Source organism: Tursiops truncatus, chromosome 8, assembly GCF_011762595.2.
Source record: "Tursiops truncatus isolate mTurTru1 chromosome 8, mTurTru1.mat.Y, whole genome shotgun sequence".
NCBI classification, from domain to species: domain Eukaryota; kingdom Metazoa; phylum Chordata; class Mammalia; order Artiodactyla; family Delphinidae; genus Tursiops; species Tursiops truncatus.
This window is the reverse complement of record NC_047041.1, coordinates 30,041,157-30,059,355: the sequence shown is the minus strand read 5'-3', so window position 1 is coordinate 30,059,355 and position 18,199 is coordinate 30,041,157.

The following is an 18,199-nucleotide window of genomic DNA, read 5'->3' as shown; positions in this document are numbered from 1 at the left end:
ATTTACCGTTTTTTGAGGAAAATCTATAATGTTTTCCACAGTGGCTGCACAAATTTACATTCCCACTAACAGTGTACCAGAGTTCCCTTTTCTCCACATCCTCACCAACATTTGTTACTTATGTTCTTTTTGATGATAGCTATTCAAAGAGATGTGAGATGATATCTCATTGTGGTTTTAATTTGCATTTATCTGATGATTATTGATGTTCAGCATCTTTTAATGTGCTTGTTGGCCAATCTACATGTCCTCTTTGGAAAAATGTTTATTCAGTTCAGCCCATTTTTTAAATGGGCTCTTTGTTTTTTTGCTGTTGAGTTGTATGTGTTGCTTATATATTTTGGATATTAACCCCTTATCAATTATATCATCTGCAAGAATTGTATCCCCTTCATTAGGTTGTCTTTTCATTTTGTCAATGGTTTTCTTTGCTTTTTTTGCAAAAGCTTTAAAGTTTAATTAGGTCCCATTTGTTTATTTTTGCTTTTATTTCCTTTGCTTTAGGAGACAGATCTAAAAAACTATTGCTACAATTTATGTCAAAGACTGTTCTGCCTGTATCTTCTTCTAGGAGTTTTAAGGGTTCAGGTCATACATTTAGGTCTTTAATCCATTCTGAGTTTATTTCTGTATACACTGTTAGAGAATATTCTAATTTCATTCTTTTACATGTAGCTGTCCAGTTTTCCCAGCATTATTTATTGAAGAGGCTGTCTTTTCTCCATTGTATATTCTTGGCTCCTTTGTCACAGATTAATTGACCATAAGTATGTGTGTTTATTTGTGAGCTCTCTATTCTCTTCCATTGTTCTATGTGTCTGATGATGTGCCAGTACTGTACTGTTTTGATTACTGTAGCTTTGTAGTATATTGTGAAGTCAGGGAGTGTGATTCCTTCAGCACTGTTCTTCTTTCTTAAGATTGTTTTGTCTATTCAGGGTCTTTTGTGTTTCCTTGTTTTTAAAATTATTTTTTCTTCTTCTGAGAAAAAATGCCATTGGTAATTTGTTAGGGACTGCATTAACTCTGTATTTTGCCTTGGATAGTATGGTCATTTTAACAATATTAATTCTTCCAATTCATGAACATGATATACCTTTCCATCTGTTGTGTTGTCTTCAGTTACCTTCATCAGTGTCTTATAGACTTCTGATATAGGTGTTTTATTTCCTGAGTTAAATTTATTCCTAGTTTTTTATTCTTTCTTATGTGATTGCAAATGGGATTGTTTCCTTAAATTCTCTTTCTGATAGTTTGTTGTTTATTTATAGAAATGCAACAGATTTCTGTATATTAATTTTGTATCCTGCAACTTTACCAAATTCACTGATGAGTTCTAGTAGTTTTTTGGTGGCATATTGAGGATTTTCTATGTATAGCATTATGCCATTTGCAAACAGCGACAATTTTACTTCTTCCTTTCCAATTTGGATTCCTTTTATTTATTTATTTATTTATTTTTATTGTCTGATTGCTGTGGCAAGAGTGGGCACTCTTGTCTTGTTCCTGAAGCCATTGGGTACCATGTTGGCTGTGAGCTTGTCAAATATGTCCTTTATTATGTTGAGGTATGTTTCCTCTTTGCTCACTTTCTGGAGAGTTTTTATCATCAATGGATGTTGAATTTTGTGAAAAGCTTTTTCTGCATCTATTGAGATGATCATATGGTTTTTAATATTTCAATTTGTTAATGTGGTGTATCACATTGATTGATTTGAGGATATTGAAAAATTCTTGCATCCCTGGGATAACTCCCACTTGATTGTGGTATATGATCCTTTTAATATATTGTTGGATTAAGTTTTCTAATACTTTGTTGAGGATTTTTACATCCATGTTCATCAGTGCTATTGGTCTGTAATTTTCTTTTTTTTGTGATATCTTTGTCTTGTTTTGGTATCAGGGTGATGCTGGCCTCACAGATGAGTTTAGGAGGATTCCTTCCTCTGCAATATTTTTGGAATATTTTGGAAGGATAGATGTTAGCTCTTATCTAAATGTTTGATAGAATTCACCTGGGAAGCCATCTGGTCCTGGACTTCTGTTTGTTGGGAGTTTATTTATTAATGATTCAATTTCATTACTAGTAATTGGTCTGTTCACATTTTCTATTTCTTCCTGGTTCAGTCTTGGAAGATTGTACATTTCTAGGAAATTTTCCTTTTCTTCTGGGTTGTCAAATTTATTGGCATGTAGTTGTTTGTAGTAGTTTCTTATGATCTTTTGATTTTCTGTGGTAGTGTGTGTAACTTCTCCTTTGTCATTTTTTGATTTCATTGATTTAGGTTCTCTGTCTTTTCTTCTCGATGATTCTCGCTAAACTTTTGTCAATTTTATTTCTTTTCAAAGAGCTAGCTCTTAGTTTTATTGATTTTTTTTCTTTTTTAGTTTCTATTTCATTTATTTCTTCTCTGATCTTTATCATTTTTTTTCTTTCTACTATCTTTGGGTTTTATTTGTTCCTCTTTTTCTAGTTTCTTTAGATGTAAGGTTAGATTGTTTACTTGAGGTTTTTCTTGTTTCCTGAAGTAAGCTTGTATCATTATAAGCTGCCCCCTTCGAATGGCTTTTGCTGTATCCCATAGATTTTGTATCATTATGTCTTTGTTTTAATTTGTCTCCAGTTATTTTTTATTTCCCTTTGATTTCTTCAGTGATCCATTGGTTGTTTAGTAGCATATTGTTTAGCCTCCATCTGTTTGCATTTTTTGCAATTTTTTTCTTGTAGTTGATTACTAGTCTTATAGCATTGTGGTGAGAAAATATGCTTGATATGATTCAATCTTAAATTTACTGAGACAGGTTTTGTGTCCTAGCATGTGATCTATCCTGAAGAATATTTCATGTGCACTTGAAAAAGTATGAATTCTGCTGCTTTTGGATAGAATATTCTATATACATCTATTAATTCCTTTTGGTCTAGGGTGTTGTTTAAGGTCAGTGTTTCCTTATTCATTTTCTGTCTGGATAATATGTCCATTGATGTAAGTGGGGTGTGTTAAAGTACCCTATTATTATTGTGTGACTGTTGTTTTCTCCCTTTATGTCTGTTAATATTTGCTTTACATATTAGGTGCTCCTATGTTGAGTAGATATATACTTACATCTTGTTATATCTTCTTAGATTGATCATTATGTAATGTCCTTTATCTTTTGTGACAGTCTTTATTTTAAAGTCTATTTTACCTGATATAAGTTTTGCTACCTCAGCTTCCTTTTGATTTCCATTCACATGGAATAACTTTTTCAATCCCCTCACTTTCAGTCTGAGTGTGCCTTTAGATCTGAAGTGAGTCTCTTGTAAGCAGCATGTATATGAGTCTTGTTTTTTATACATTCAGCTACTCTATGTCTTTTGATTGGAGCATTTAGTCCATTTACATTTAAATGTAATTCACATTACATTTAAAGTAATTATCAATATGTATGTTCTTATTGCCCCTTTGTTAATTGTTTTGGGGTTGTTTTGTGGGGTTTTTTTGTTGTTGTTGTTGTTCCCTTCTTCTGTGATTTGATGGCTATCTCTAGTGTTACGTTTGGATTCCTTTTTCTTTTTGTCTGTTTGTATCTATTATGGATTTTTGGTTTGTGGTTACCATTAGGTTAACATATAGCAATATATACATATATGTATGTATATATTGCTATATGTAATACATATATATATATGATTATTTTAAGTTGCTGATCTATTAATTTCAAAAGCATTTTGACAATCCTGCATTTGTACTCTCCTCCCCTTAGGATTATTAGGTTTTTTGTTGGTTTTTTTTGCAGTATGCGGGCCTCTCACTGATTTTGCCTCTCCAGTTGTGGAGCACAGGCTCTGGACGCGCAGGCCTAGTGGCCGTGGCTCATGGGCCTATACCCTCTGCGGCATGTGGGATCTTCCCGGACCAGGGCGTGAACCCGTGTCCCCTGCATCGGCAGGCAGACTCTCAACCACTGTGCCACCAGGGAAGCCCAGGATTATTGTTTTGATTAGATTTTTCATCTGATTGTTTTGTGTATCTCTTAACTGCTTACTATGGATATAGATGATTTTACTGCTTTGCCTTTTAACCTTCCTACTAGCTTTGTGCATGGATGATTTCCTACTTTTACCCTATGTTTGCCTTTACCAATGAGCTTTATCCTGTCATAATTTTCATGTTTCTTGTTGTTGCCTTTTTTTTTTTTTTTTTTTTTTTTTTGCTTAGAGAAGTTCTATTAACATTTCTTGTAAAGCTTATTTGGTGCTGTTGAACTGTTTTAGCTTGTGCTTGTCTGTAGAGTTTTGATCTGTCTATCAAATCTGAACAAGATCCTTGCTGAGTAGAGTATTCTTGGTTGTAGGTTTTTTCCATTTATCACTTCAAATATTTTGTACCACTCCCTTCTGGTCTACAAAGTTTCTGCTGAAAAGTCAGCTGTGAATCTTAGGGGAATTTCCTTCTATGTAACTAGTTGTTTTTCCCTTGCTTTTTCTAAAAAAAAAAATCTCTCTTTATCTTTAATTTTTGCCATTTTAGTACAGTGTATCTTGGTGTGGTCCTCTTTAGGTTCATCTTGTTTGGCACTCTCCATGCTTCCTGGTCCTAGATGTCTGTTTCCTTTCTGAGGTTAAGGCAGTTTGCAGCTACTTTGTCTTCAAATATGTTCTCTGTCCCCTTCTATCTCTCTTCTCCTTCTGGGACCCCTATAATATAACTGTTTGCAAGCTTCAGGTTGCCCCAGAGATCTCTAACTGTCCTCATTTCTTTTCATTATTTTTTTCTCTTTTTCTGTTCAGAACCAGTGATTTCCACTACACTGCCTTCCAGCTTGCTGATCCATTCCTCTGCATCATTTAGTCTACAGCTGATTCCCTCTAGTGTATTTTAAAATTTCAGTTATTCTTCATTTTTGGTTCTTCTTTATATTTTCTAACTCTTTATTAAAAACATATAACTTCTCTCTCTTGCATCCATTCTTCTCCTGAGGTCTTTGGTCATCTTTATGATCACTGCCTTGAACTCTTTCTTGGGTAGATTGCCTATCTCCACTTCACTTAGTTCCTCTTCTGGGGTTTTATCATCTTCCTACATTTGGAACATGTTCTTCTGTTGCCTCATTTTGCCTAAGTTTCTGTTTTTATTTTTATGTATCTGATGGCTTGGTTATGTTTCCCAACCTTGGAGAAGTGGCTTTTTGTAGGGGACATCCTATGTGTTACAGCAGCACTCTCCCCTCTAGTCACCTGAGCTACATGCTCTAGGGGTTCCCCCTATGAGGAATGTGTGGGACCTTCTGTTGTGGCAGGTTATGTCAGTGGTTTGGTAGGCTTTGTTGGCCCTCAGTCCATTTGGTTGCCAGGCCCTGCCTTGTGCAAAGGCTGCTGGCTGCTAGTTGGCAGGACCAGGTTATGTGGCATCTGACTGTGGAACTGCAGCTGGTTCCTGACACAATTGGATGCAGGGGCTGTGTTGTCCCAAAGCTAGTGTTGGCCTGCTAGTAGGTGGGGCCAGGGCCCAGCTGGTCCCAGGGCAGGATTTGGCTTGTTACTGGGTGATCCAGGTTTGTGGGCTACAGGGCTGAGGTTTTCTTGTGGCTGGTTTCTGCCCTCTGGTAGGTGAGGCTGGTTCCAAGACTAGTGCAAGCATCCTGGGGGATAGGGCTGGGGACCAGGCAATTCTGGGGCTGGTGTCTGCCCACCAGTGAGTTGAGATGAGTCCTAGGATCTCTGGCTGAAGGATCCTGAGGGTCCCAGTTCTAGTGCCTGTGCACTGGTGTGTAGGATGGGTCCTGGGCTCTGTGGAGGGCAGGGCCATGTCTAGAGGCAGCTGTGGGCTCAGGGGTCTTAAGGCAGCCTGTCTGCTCATGGATGGGACTGTGTGTTTGCCCAGTTAGTTGCTTGGCCTGAGGAGTCCCAGCACTGGCACCTATAGGCTGTTGAGCTAGGGTGGGGTTGGGTCTTGGTCCAGTAAGCTAGAGGGAGGATTCCAAAATGGTGCTTTTCAGCACCAGTGTCCATGTGGTAGAACAAGCTCCCCAAATAGCTGCTGCCAGTGTCTATGTCCCCAGTTTGAACTCCAGTTGCCTCCTGCCTCTCCAGGAGACTTTCCAAAATCAGCAGGTAAGTCTGAACCAAGCTTCTATTAACTTACTGTTTCTGCCCTTGGTCTCAGAGTGTGTAAGATATTGTGTGAGCCATTAAGAGTGAAGTTTCTATTTCCCCCAGCCCTCTTGATCTCCTGAAAGTAAGCCCCTTCAAAGCCAAATGTCCTGGGAGCTCATCTTCCTGGTGCAGGACCCCTGGTTATGGAACCTGACTTGGTGCTCAGGCCTCTCACTCCTTTGGGAGAACCTCTGCAATTATAATTATTCTCCTGTTTGTGGTTCATCCACCCAGGTATATGGGACTTGACTATATCACGTCTGCCCTCCTACCCATCTCATTGTGGTTCCTTCCTTATATCTTTAGTTGTAGAAGATCTTTTCTGGCAGGTTCCAGTCTTTTCCATTGATTTTTTTTTTTTTTTTTTTTTTTGCAAATAGTTGTGATTTTGGTATGCCTGAGAGAGAATGTGAGATCAGGGTCTTTCTTCTCCACCATCTTGGCTGATCTTGATCTCCCTCCAAAGTCTTTTAAATTAATGAGGCATTTTTAAGTTAATAGGCTACTTTTATTTTTATTCTGTAAATTGTTAGAGTAAATCCTTTAGATATTTATAAATTGGTATGTTCATCTTTTTCTTATATATTTATAAAAGTTTGTATATATTAAATAACCCTTTGGCTGTCCCACATGTTAGACATATTTTGGCCCAATTTGTCATTTGCTTTTTAAAAATCATTTTATTATACTTTATAGTCAGGGTAAGTAAGATATTATTTAGAAAAAGTGAAATTTTCCCTTTTCTATGAATTTTAACAAAAGAATACACTCATGTAATCATCAGTACAATCAAAACATAGAGTAGTTTTATCACCCGAAAAGAATTCTCTCTTGGGACTTCCTTGGTGGTCCAGTGATTGAGACACCATGCTCCAAATGCAGGGGGCACATGTTCAATCCTTGGTCAGGGAATTAAGATTCCACATGCTGCATGGTGCAGCCAAAAAAAAAAAAAAAAAATCTCTCTAGTTCTCTTCGCCCCCAACTCTTCTCCTTACTAATCACTGATTTGTTTTCTGTCCCTGTAGTTTTTCCTTGTCCAGAATCTCATATAAATGAACTCATACAGTATGTAGTCTTTCTAATCTGGCTTCTTTCACTTAGTATAATGCATTTCAGATTTATCCATATATCAGGTTTTTTTTCTTTCTATTGCTGAGTAGTATTCATTCTATGCATATCCACAGTGTATTAGCCATTCACCAGGTGCTGTAAATTTTGATTATTTCTGGGTTTTGGTGATTATGAATTAAAAAAATAAAGTCTCCATTATTATTCATATAGAAATGTTTGTGTAGACATATTTTTTCTTTTCCTGTGGCTAAATATTTCAGAGCATGGTAAATGTATATTGAACTTTGTAAGAAATTGACAAACAACTGTAGTCCAAATTGACTGTACCATTTTTGCATTCCCATCAACAATGTATAAGAGTTCTAGTTGCGACCTTCAAGATGGCAGAGGAGTAAGACATGGAGATCACCTTACTCCCCACAGATACATCAGAAATACATCTACATGTGGAACAACTACTACAGAACACCTACTGAACACTGGCAGAAGACCTCAGACTTCCCAAAAGGCAAGAAACCTCCCCACGTACCTGGGTAGGGCAAAAGAAAAAAGAAAAGAACAGAGACAAAAGAATAGGGACGGGACCTGCACCTCAGGGAGGGGGCTGTGAAGGAGGAAACGGTTCCACACACTCGGAAGCCTCTTCACTGGCGGAGACAAGTGGTGGTGTGGGGGAAGCTTCGGAGCGATGGAGGAGAGCACAGCATTAGGGGTGCAGAGGGCAAAGCAGAGAGATTCCCGCACAGAGGACTGGTGCTGACCAGCAATCACCAGCCTGAGAGGCTTGTCTGCTCACCCGCTGGGACAGGTGGGGGCTGGGAGCTGAGGCTCTGGCTTCGGTGGTCAGATCCCCGGGAGAGGACTGAAGTTGGCTGCATGAACACAGCCTAAAGGGGGCTAGTGCACCACAGCTAGCAAGGAGGGAGTCTGGGAAAAAGTCTGGAACTTCCTAAGAGACAAGAGACCATTGTTTCAGGGTGTGTAAGGAGAGGGGATACAGAGCACCGCCTAAACCAGCTCCAGAGAAGGGAGTGAGCCACAGCTATCAGTGCTGACACCAGAGATGGGCATGAAATGCTAAGGCTGCTGCTGCAGCCACCAAGAAGCCTGTGTGCAAGCACAGGTCACTATCCACACATCTCTTTCTGGGAGGCTGTGCAGCCTGCCACTGCCAGGGTCCTGTGGTCCAGGGACAACTTCCCCAGGAGAACACATGACACGCCTCACGCTGTTGCAACATCACGCTGGATTCTGCTGTGGCAGGCTCTCCCAGCATTCCCTACCCCTCCCTCCCAATGGCCTGAGAGAGCCAGAGTCCCCTAATCAGCTACTCTTTAACACCATCCTGTCTGGGTGCAGAACAGATGCCCTCAGGTGACCTACATGCAGAGGTGGGGCCAATCCAAAGCTGAACCCCAACAGCTGTGAGAAAAAAGAAGAGAAAGGGAACTTTCTCCCAGCAGCCTCAGGAGCAGGGGATTAAATCTCCACAATGAACTTGATGTACCCTGCATCTATGGAATACCTGAAGAGACAAAGAATCATCCCAAAATTGAGGTGGTAGACTTCGGGAGCAACTGTAGACTTGTGGTCTGCTGTATGTGACTGACTGGTTTCTGGTTTTATGTTATTCTTAGTTTAGTATTTAGAGTTTACTATCATTGGTAGAATTGTTTATTGATTTGGTTGCTCTCTTCCTTTTATATATATATATATATATATATATTTCCTTTTTCTCTTTTTGTGAGTGTGTATGTGTATGCTTCCTTGTGTGATTTTGTCTGTATAGCTTTACTTTTAACATTTGTCCTAGGGTTCTCTCTGTCCATTTTGTTTTTAATATAGTTTTTAGCTCTTGTTATCACTGGTGGATTTGATTTTTGGTTTCGGTGCTCTCTTCTTTCTTTCTTTTTTCCTTTTTTTATTAGTTTTTATTTTTTATATTTTTAATAATTTTTTTATTTTAATAACTTTATTTCTTTCTTTTTCTTTTGTTCTTTCTTTTTTTCTCCCTTTTCTTCTGACTGTGTGGCTGACATGGTTTTCATGCTCTGGCTGGGTGTCAGGCCTGTATATCTGAGGTGGGAGAGCCGCAATCAGGATATTGGTCCACCAGAGGCCTCCCAGCTCCACATAACATCAAACATCAAAAGCTCTCCCAGAGATCTCGATCTCAATGCTAAGACCCATCTCCACTCAAAAACCAGCAAGCTACAGTGCTGAACTCTCTATGCCAAACAGCTAGCAACACAGAAACACAGCCCCACCCATTAAAAGAGAGGCTGTCTAAAATCATAATAAGGTCACAGACAACCCAAAACACATCACTGGAATGGGTCCTGCCCACAAGAAAGACAAGATCCAGCCTCATCCACCAGAACACAGGCACTAGTCCCCTCCACCAGGAAGCCTACACAACCCACTGAATGAAACTGAGCCAATGAGGGCAGACACCAAAAATAATGGGAACTATGAATGTGCAGCCTGTGAAAAGGACACCACAAACACAGTAATTTAAGCAAAATGAGAAGACAGAGAAACACACAGCGGATGAAGGTGCAAGGTAAAAACCTACCAGACCAAACAAATGAAGAGGAAGAAAGCAGTTTACCTGAAAAATAATTCATAGAAATGATAGTAAAGATGATCCAAAATCTTGGAAATAGAATTCAGAAAATACAAGAAATGTTTAACAAGGACCTAGAAGAACTAAACATCAAACAAACAATGATGAACAACACAATAAATGAAATTAAAAATTCTCCAGAGGCAATCAATAGCAGAATAACTGAGGCAGAAGAATGGAGAAGTGACCTGGAAAAGAAAATCATGGAAATAACTACTGCAGGGTACAATTAAAAAAAAAGAATGAAAAGAATTGAGAGCAGTGTTAGAGACTTCTGGACAACACTAAATGCAACAACATTCAAATTATAGGGGTCCCAGAAGAAGAAGAGAAAAAGAAAGGGACTGAGAAAATATTTGAAGAGATTATAGTTGAAAATTTCCCTAATATGGGAAAGGAAATAGTTAGTCAAGTCCAGGAAGCACAGAGAGTCCCATACAGGATAAATCCAAGGAGAAACATGCCTAGACACATATTAATCAAACTGTCAAAAATTAAATACAAAAAATATATATTACAAGAAGCAAGAGAAAAACAAAATATACCATACAAGGGAATTCCCATAAGGTTAACAGCTGATCTTTCAGCAGAAACTCTGCAAGCCAGAAAGGAGTAGCAGGACATATTTAAAGTGATGAAAGGGAAAAAACTACAACCAAGATTACTCTAGCCAGCAAGAATCTCATTCAGATTCTATGGAGAAATTAAAACCTTGACGGAGAGGCAAAAGCTAAGAGAATTCAGCACCACCAAGCCAGCTTTACAACAAATGCTAAAGGAACTTCTCTAGATAGAAAACACAAGAGAAGGAAAAGACCTCCAATAAGAAACCCAAAACAATTTTTAAAATGGTAATAGGAACATGCATAGCAATAATTACCTTAAATGTAAATGGATTAAATCCTCCAACCAAAAGGCATAGACTGGCTGAATGGATACACAAACAAGACCCGTGTATATACTGTCTACATGAGACCCACTTAAGACCTAGGGACACATACAGGCTGAAAGTTAGGGCATAGAAAAAGGTATTCCATGCAAACAGAAATCAAAAGAAATCTGGAGTAGCAATTCTCATATCAGACAAAATAGACTTTAAAATAAAGACTATTACAAGAGACAAAGAAGGACACTACATAATGATCAAGGGATCAATCCAAGAAGAAGATATAACAATTGTAAATATTTATGCACCAACATAGGAGCACTACAATACATAAGGCAAATGCTAACAGCCATAAAAGGGGAAATGGACAGTAATGCAATCATAGTACGGAACTTTAACACACCACTTTCACCAATGGACAGATCATCCAAAATGAAAATAAATAAGGAAATGCAAGCTTTAAATGATACATTAAACAAGATGGACTTAATTGATATTTATAGGACATTCCATCCAAAAACAACAGAATACACTTTCTTCTCAAGTGCTCCTGGAACATTCTCCAGGATAGATCATATCTTGGGTCAGAAATCAAGGCTTGGTAAATTTAAGAAAAGTGAAATCATATCAAGTATCATTTCCAACCACAATGCTATGACACTTGATACCAATTACAGAAAAAATCTGTAAAAAATACAAACACATGGAGGCTAAGCAATACACTACTTAATAACCAAGAGATCACTGAAGAAATCAAAGAGGATATCAAAAAATACCTAGAAACAAATGACAATGAAAACACGATGACCCAAAACCTATGGGATGCAGCAAAAGCAGTTCTAAGAGGGAAGTTTATAGCAATACAATCCTACCTTAAGAAACAAGAAACATGTCAAATGAACAACCTACCCTTACACCTAAACCAATTAGAGAAAAAAATCAAAGTTAGCAGAAGGAAAGAAACCATACAGATCAGATCAGAAATAAATGAAAAAGAAATGAAGGAGATGATAGCAAAGATCAATAACACTAAAAGCTGGTTCTTTGAGAAGAAGATAAACAAAATTGATAAACCATTAGCCAGACATATCAAGGAAAAAAAGGAAAAGACTCAAATCAACAATGTACAAATAAAAAAGAAGTAACAACTGACACTGAAGAAATACAAAGAATCATGAATGATTACTACAAGCAACTCTATGCCAATAAAATGGACAACCTGGAAAAATGGACAAATTCTTATAAAAGCACAACCTTCTAAGACTGAACTAGGAAGAAATAGAAAATATAAACAGACCAATCACAAGCACTGAAATTGAGACTGTGATTAAAAATCTTCCAACAAACAAAAGCCCAGGACCAGATGGCTACACAGGTGAATTCTATCGAACATTTAGAGGAGAGCTAACAACTATCCTTCTCAAACTCTTCCAAAATATAGCAGATGGAGGAACATTCCCAAACTCATTCTATGAGGCCATCATCACCCCGATACCAAAACCAGACAAAGATGTCATAAAGAACGAAAACTATAGGCCAATATCACTGATGAATGTAGATGAAAAAATGCTCAACAAAATACTAGCAAACAGAATCCAGCAGCACATTAAAAGGATCATACAACATGATCAAGCAGGGTTTATCCCAGGAATGTAAGTATTCTTCAATATACGCAAATCAATCAACGTGATAAACCATATTAACAAATTGAAAGAGAAAGACCATATGATCATCTCAATAGATGCCGAAAAAGCTTTTGAGAAAATTCAAACCCATTTATGATAAAAACTGTCCAGAAAGTAGGCAGAGAGGGAACTTACCTCAACTGAATAAAGGCCATATGTGACAAACCCACACCCAACATCGTTCTCAATGGTGAAAAACTGAACCCATTTCCACTAAGATCAGGAACAAGACAAGGTTGTCCACTATCACCACTATTATTCAACATAGTTTTGGTAGTTTTAGCCACAGCAGAGAAGAAAAAGAAATAAAAGTAATCCAAATAGGAAAAGAAGAAGTAAAACTGTCACTGTTTGCAGATACCATGATACCAAACATAGAGAATTCAAAAGATGCTACCAGAAAACTGCTAGAGCTAATCAGTGAATTTGTTAAAGTAGAAGGATAAAAAATTAATGCAAAGGAATCTCTTGCATTCCTATACTAATGATGAAAAAGCTGAAAGAGAAATTAAGGAAACACACCCATTTACCATTGCAATCAAAATAATAAAATACCCAGGAATAAACCTACCTAAGGAGACAAAAGACCTGTATGCAGAAAACTATAAGACACTGATGAAAGAAATTAAAGGTGATACAAAGAGATAGAGAGATATCCCATGTTCTTGGATTGGAAGAATCAATATTGTGAAAATGTCTATACTACCCAAAGCAATCTACAGATTCATTTCAGTCCCTATCAAACTACCACTGGCATTTTTCACAGAACTAGAACAAAAAAATTCACAATTTGTATGGAAACACAAAAAAACCCGAATAGCCAAAGCAATCTTGAGAAAGAAAAACGGAGCCAGAGAAATCAGGCTCCCGGACTTCAGACTATACTACAAGGCTACAGTAATCAAGACAGAATGGTACCTGAACAAAACCAGAAATATAGATCAATGGACTAGGATAGAAAGCCCAGAGATAAACCCACACACCTATGGTCACCTTGTTTTTGATAAAGGAGGCAGAAATACATAATGGAGAAAAGACAGCCTCTTCAATGAGTGGTGCTGGGAAAACTGGACAGCTACATGTAAAAGAATGAAATTAGAACACTCCTTAACACCATACACAAAAATAAACTCAAAATGGTTTAAAGACATAAATTTAAGGCCAGACACTCTAAAACTCTTAGAGGAAAACATAGGCAGAACACTCTTTCACATAAATCACAGCAAGATCCTTTTTGAATCACCTCCTATAGAAATGGAAATAAAAACAGAAATAAACAAAGGGGACCTAATGAAACTTAAAATCTTTTGCACAGCAAAGGAAACCATAAACAAGAGGAAAAAACAACCCTCATAATGGGAGCAAATATTTGCAAATGAAGGCAACTGACAAAGGATTAATCTCCAAATTTTACAAGCAGCTCATGAGCTCCTGCTCATGGGTAGAAGACCTAAATAAACATTACTCCAAAGAAGATACACAGATTGCCAACAAACGCTTGAAAGGATGCTCAACATCCCTAATCATTAGAGAAATGCAAATCAAAACTACAATGTGGTATCACCTCACACTGGTCAGAATGGTCATCATCAAAAAGTCTATAAACAATATATTCTGGAAAGGGTGTGGAGAAGAGGAAACCCTCTTCCACTGTTGGTGGGAATGTAAATTGATGCAGCCACTAGGGAGAACAGTATGGAGGTTTCTCAAAAAACTAAAAATAGAACTACCATACGACCCAGCAATCCCACTACTGGGCATATACCCTGAGAAAACCGTAATTCAAAAAGAGTCATGTACAACAATGTTCATTGCAGCTCTATTTACAATAGCCAGGACATGGAAGCAACCTAAGTGTCCATCAACAGATGAATGGATAAAGAAGATATGGCACATATATACAATGGAATATTACTCAGCCATAAAAAGAAACAAAATTGAGTTATTTGTAGTGAGGTGGATGGACTTAGAGTTTGTCATACAGAGTGAAGTAAGCCAGAAAGAGAAAAATAAATACAATATGCTAACACATATATATGGAATCTAAAAAAAAAAAAAAAGGTTCTGAAGAACCTAGGGGCAGGAGGACAGCAATAAAGATGCACACATAGAGAATAGACTTGAAGACACAGGGAGGCGGAAGGGTAAGCTGGGACGAAGTGAGAGAGTGTCGTGGACTTATACATACTACCAAATGTAAAATAGATAGCTAGTAGGAAGCAGTCGCATAGCACGTGGAGATCAGCTCCGTGCTTTGTGACCACCTAGAGGGGTGGGATGGGGAGAGTGGGAGGGAGACACAAGAGGGAGTAGATATGGGGATATATGTATAGTTGATTCACTTTGTTATAAAGCAGAAACTAACACACCATTGCAAACAATTATTCTTCAATAAAGACATTAAAGAAAAAAAAAGAGTTCCAGAGGGTCCATGTCCTTGACAGTACTTGATATTGTCAAGTTTGTTTTCTTTTTCCTTTTCTCTTTTTTTTTTTCCCACTTTAGCCATTCTAATAAGTGTGTGGTGATATGTCACTGTGGTTTTAATTTGAATTTCTCTAAGAATAATGATGAACATTTTTCCAGTGTTTATTTGCCATTCCTACATCTACTTTTTAAAAGTGTTTAGATCTTTTGTTTATTTTAAAAATGAACCTGGGGCTTCCCTGGTGGTGCAGTGGTTGAGAGTCCGCCTGCCGATGCACGGGACACGGGTTCATGCCCCGGTCCAGGAGGATCCCACATGCTGCAGAGCAGCTGGTCCCGTGAGCCATGGCCGCTGAGCCTGTGCGTCCGGAGCCTGTGCACGGCAACGGGAGAGGCCACCACAGTGAGAGGCCTGCATACCAAAACAAATAAATAAATAAAAGCCCCCTCCCCAAAAAAAACCAAGTGTTTGTTTAAAATAAAAAAAATGAACCTGTTTGTTTTCTTATTATTGAGTTATGTGTCTTTACACATTCTAGATGCCAGCTCTTTATCAGATATGTGTTTTGCAATTTTTTTTCCAGTTTGTGGCTTGTTTTTTCATTCTCTCAACAGCAGCTTTTCAAAGAACATGTCTTTAATTTTCATGAAGTCAAACTTATCAATTGTTTCTTTTATGACACATACTTTTTGTGTCTTATCTAAGAAATACTTGCCTATCCTAAAGTTGCAAGGATTTTCTTCTATGTTTTTTTCCAGAAGTTTTATGGCTTTAGGTTTCATACTCAGATCTATAATCCCTTTTCAGTTCACTTTATGCTTATGATGTAAGAAATGGATCATTGTTTCAGAACCATTTGTTTAAAACGACTACCTTCTCTCCAATGAATTGCCCTAGCACCTCACCTTTGTAAAACAAACAGCAAACAAACAAATCAGTTGACTATACACATGTAGATCTATATCTTGACTCAATTCCTCCATTTATCTCTGGATTTATACTTTTCCCAATACCATATTACTTTGATTACTCTCAATTTACAATAAGTCTTAAAATCAAGTAGTAGGAATTCTTCAACCTTCTTTTTCAAAATTGTTTTGAGTATTTCAGTGTTTTTATTTTTTCATATAAATTTTAGAATCAACTTGTATATTTTTACAAAAATAGAATGCTGAGATTTTATTTGGAATTGTACTGAATCTATAACTCAATCTGGGGAGAAAGTTCATTGTAATAAATATTCTCCCAGTCTGTGACCATAGTATGTCTCTCCATTTATGTAGGTCTTCTTTCTATTAGCTATTTCATCAGTGTTTTGTAGTTTTCAGCATACATTTGTTGAACTTTTATGTAAGCATTTCATATTTGTTGGTGCTATTGTAAGTGATACTTTAAATATTTCCCATATTTATAGTAGTTTTGCATTTATATATTTAATGCAATTTATGTATTTCATTTAATTAACAATGTTTCATCTGGCCTGTGTATTGCCAATATTTTTTCCCAATTCGCCATTTACCTTTTAATCTTGTTTATAGGCAAATATTAAGTCTTTTCATTCATGGTTCCTCCATTTGCATAAATTCTTTACATTTCAAATTACTTTACTTTTATCTATAGTATTTCATTTTATCTTTATGATAACTACAAAACTACAAAAAGGACCATGCTATTCCTCTTCTATAGCTTATTACACTGATATCAAAAGATTAATTTTTCTAGATTATGTAGTTTGTCAGAGGGATTTTTCAAACTAGACTTTTAGTTGCTCTGCTTCTAAATATTTTTCACAGACCCTGCACTCAAGGAGCACACAGTCTAATAGGAAAAATAGATAAATAAATGAATTGAATAACACTTCAATGGTAGCCTTGAGGAAGTACAGTATTTAACATGAGGTGTAGTCACGTCAGTACTAACTAAAATCCTCAGTGTGCCCCTAGAAGTTGACACAGTCCTTACATCACATATTAATTTAGTTCCTGATTGAGACAGTACTTATGGGACTGCATTTTAAAACTTCCTTTACATTACTTTCTGGACTTTCTGCCTTGTGTATTTTTTCTACTGATTGAAAGCTCTGAGATTATATCTTGTCATATGACAACTATCAAATGGGGTAAACCAATATTCTAAGTGTAAATTCATACATTTCTTAAGTAAAAAGTAAAAAGCAGCACTCAAAATAACCCAAATATAAAAGATATTATCATCATGGATAACCTTTTGGAAAAGCTGGCATGCGGATCAAAATGGTACCCCTGGACCTGGCAGTAAAAATTATTGGTAAAATGTATGACTGTATATAAGGAAATGCAGCTGCTAATTACTTTCAGATTAAGATTAGAATAAATCTTTAAGAGAATGACACATATTTTCCATTCTAGAAAAACACTACTTGTTATCAAAACACAAGAAACAGCAGAGGATTGTGTATATGCTTTCAGCACAAAAGAGGCTATTTCCTCAAGCTAAACATAAATGCTCATCAACAGCTTCATTTAACTCTACTCTCAGAGAACCAACCTAAGCCAAATCTGCCCTTATGATAAAATCTAAACTGTGACTCAAGAGCTAAACGATGATGATAAGTAAGACAGAATTCACAATGACTTAATCGAATATTCTTAGTCTTCTGGGGAAATAGAACTAGCCTTATAAAACACCACACAACATCAGAAGCTTTCTATTTGGATCTTTGTTGATCACCCAAGTTGCAGTAATTCCTCTAGAAGGAAAAAGCTCTCCATCTGAGGACCACTGACCCACTCATCTGTCAACAGATTTTTTAAAAATGTGCTTGTATTGGTTGCAGGGATTTTAGTTTTGTTTAGGTAGAGATAAAATTTCTTTTGGATTTGTTTTAAGAAATGCAATCTTGAGACACAATATTTTATTTAACACACTTATAAATTTACTTTTATTCAACTTCAGTGTAAAGAAGGGAAGAATCCAATATGAAAGGAGAGGGATAAAAATAGGAGAACTGAAGATAAAGAGGAGTCTATTCTCAATAATGCATTTAAGAAAAACTATAACTTGAAAAGATTGAGCAGAAAAAGGAGCAAAAATAGGGAGCAGGGAAGGGAGAAGAAGGTGATGGAAGAGAAAGTACTTGCATTAATGTACATCCCACAGGGATGTACACATGGTAATTAGGTAAGGAGATAATGAAGCAAAATTCTGAAGGAAGCAATTGAACAGAAGCTATGTGAATACTTAAGAAGAAATGGGTGTTAACTATAAATAAGTATGGATGAGTTCACCAAAATCTTCTTATCAGCAGATCGAATTTCCTTCTAAAACAGGGTTATTAAATCAGTAGATCAAAGAAAGACTTCTACTGATTTAGGGTATATCTGAC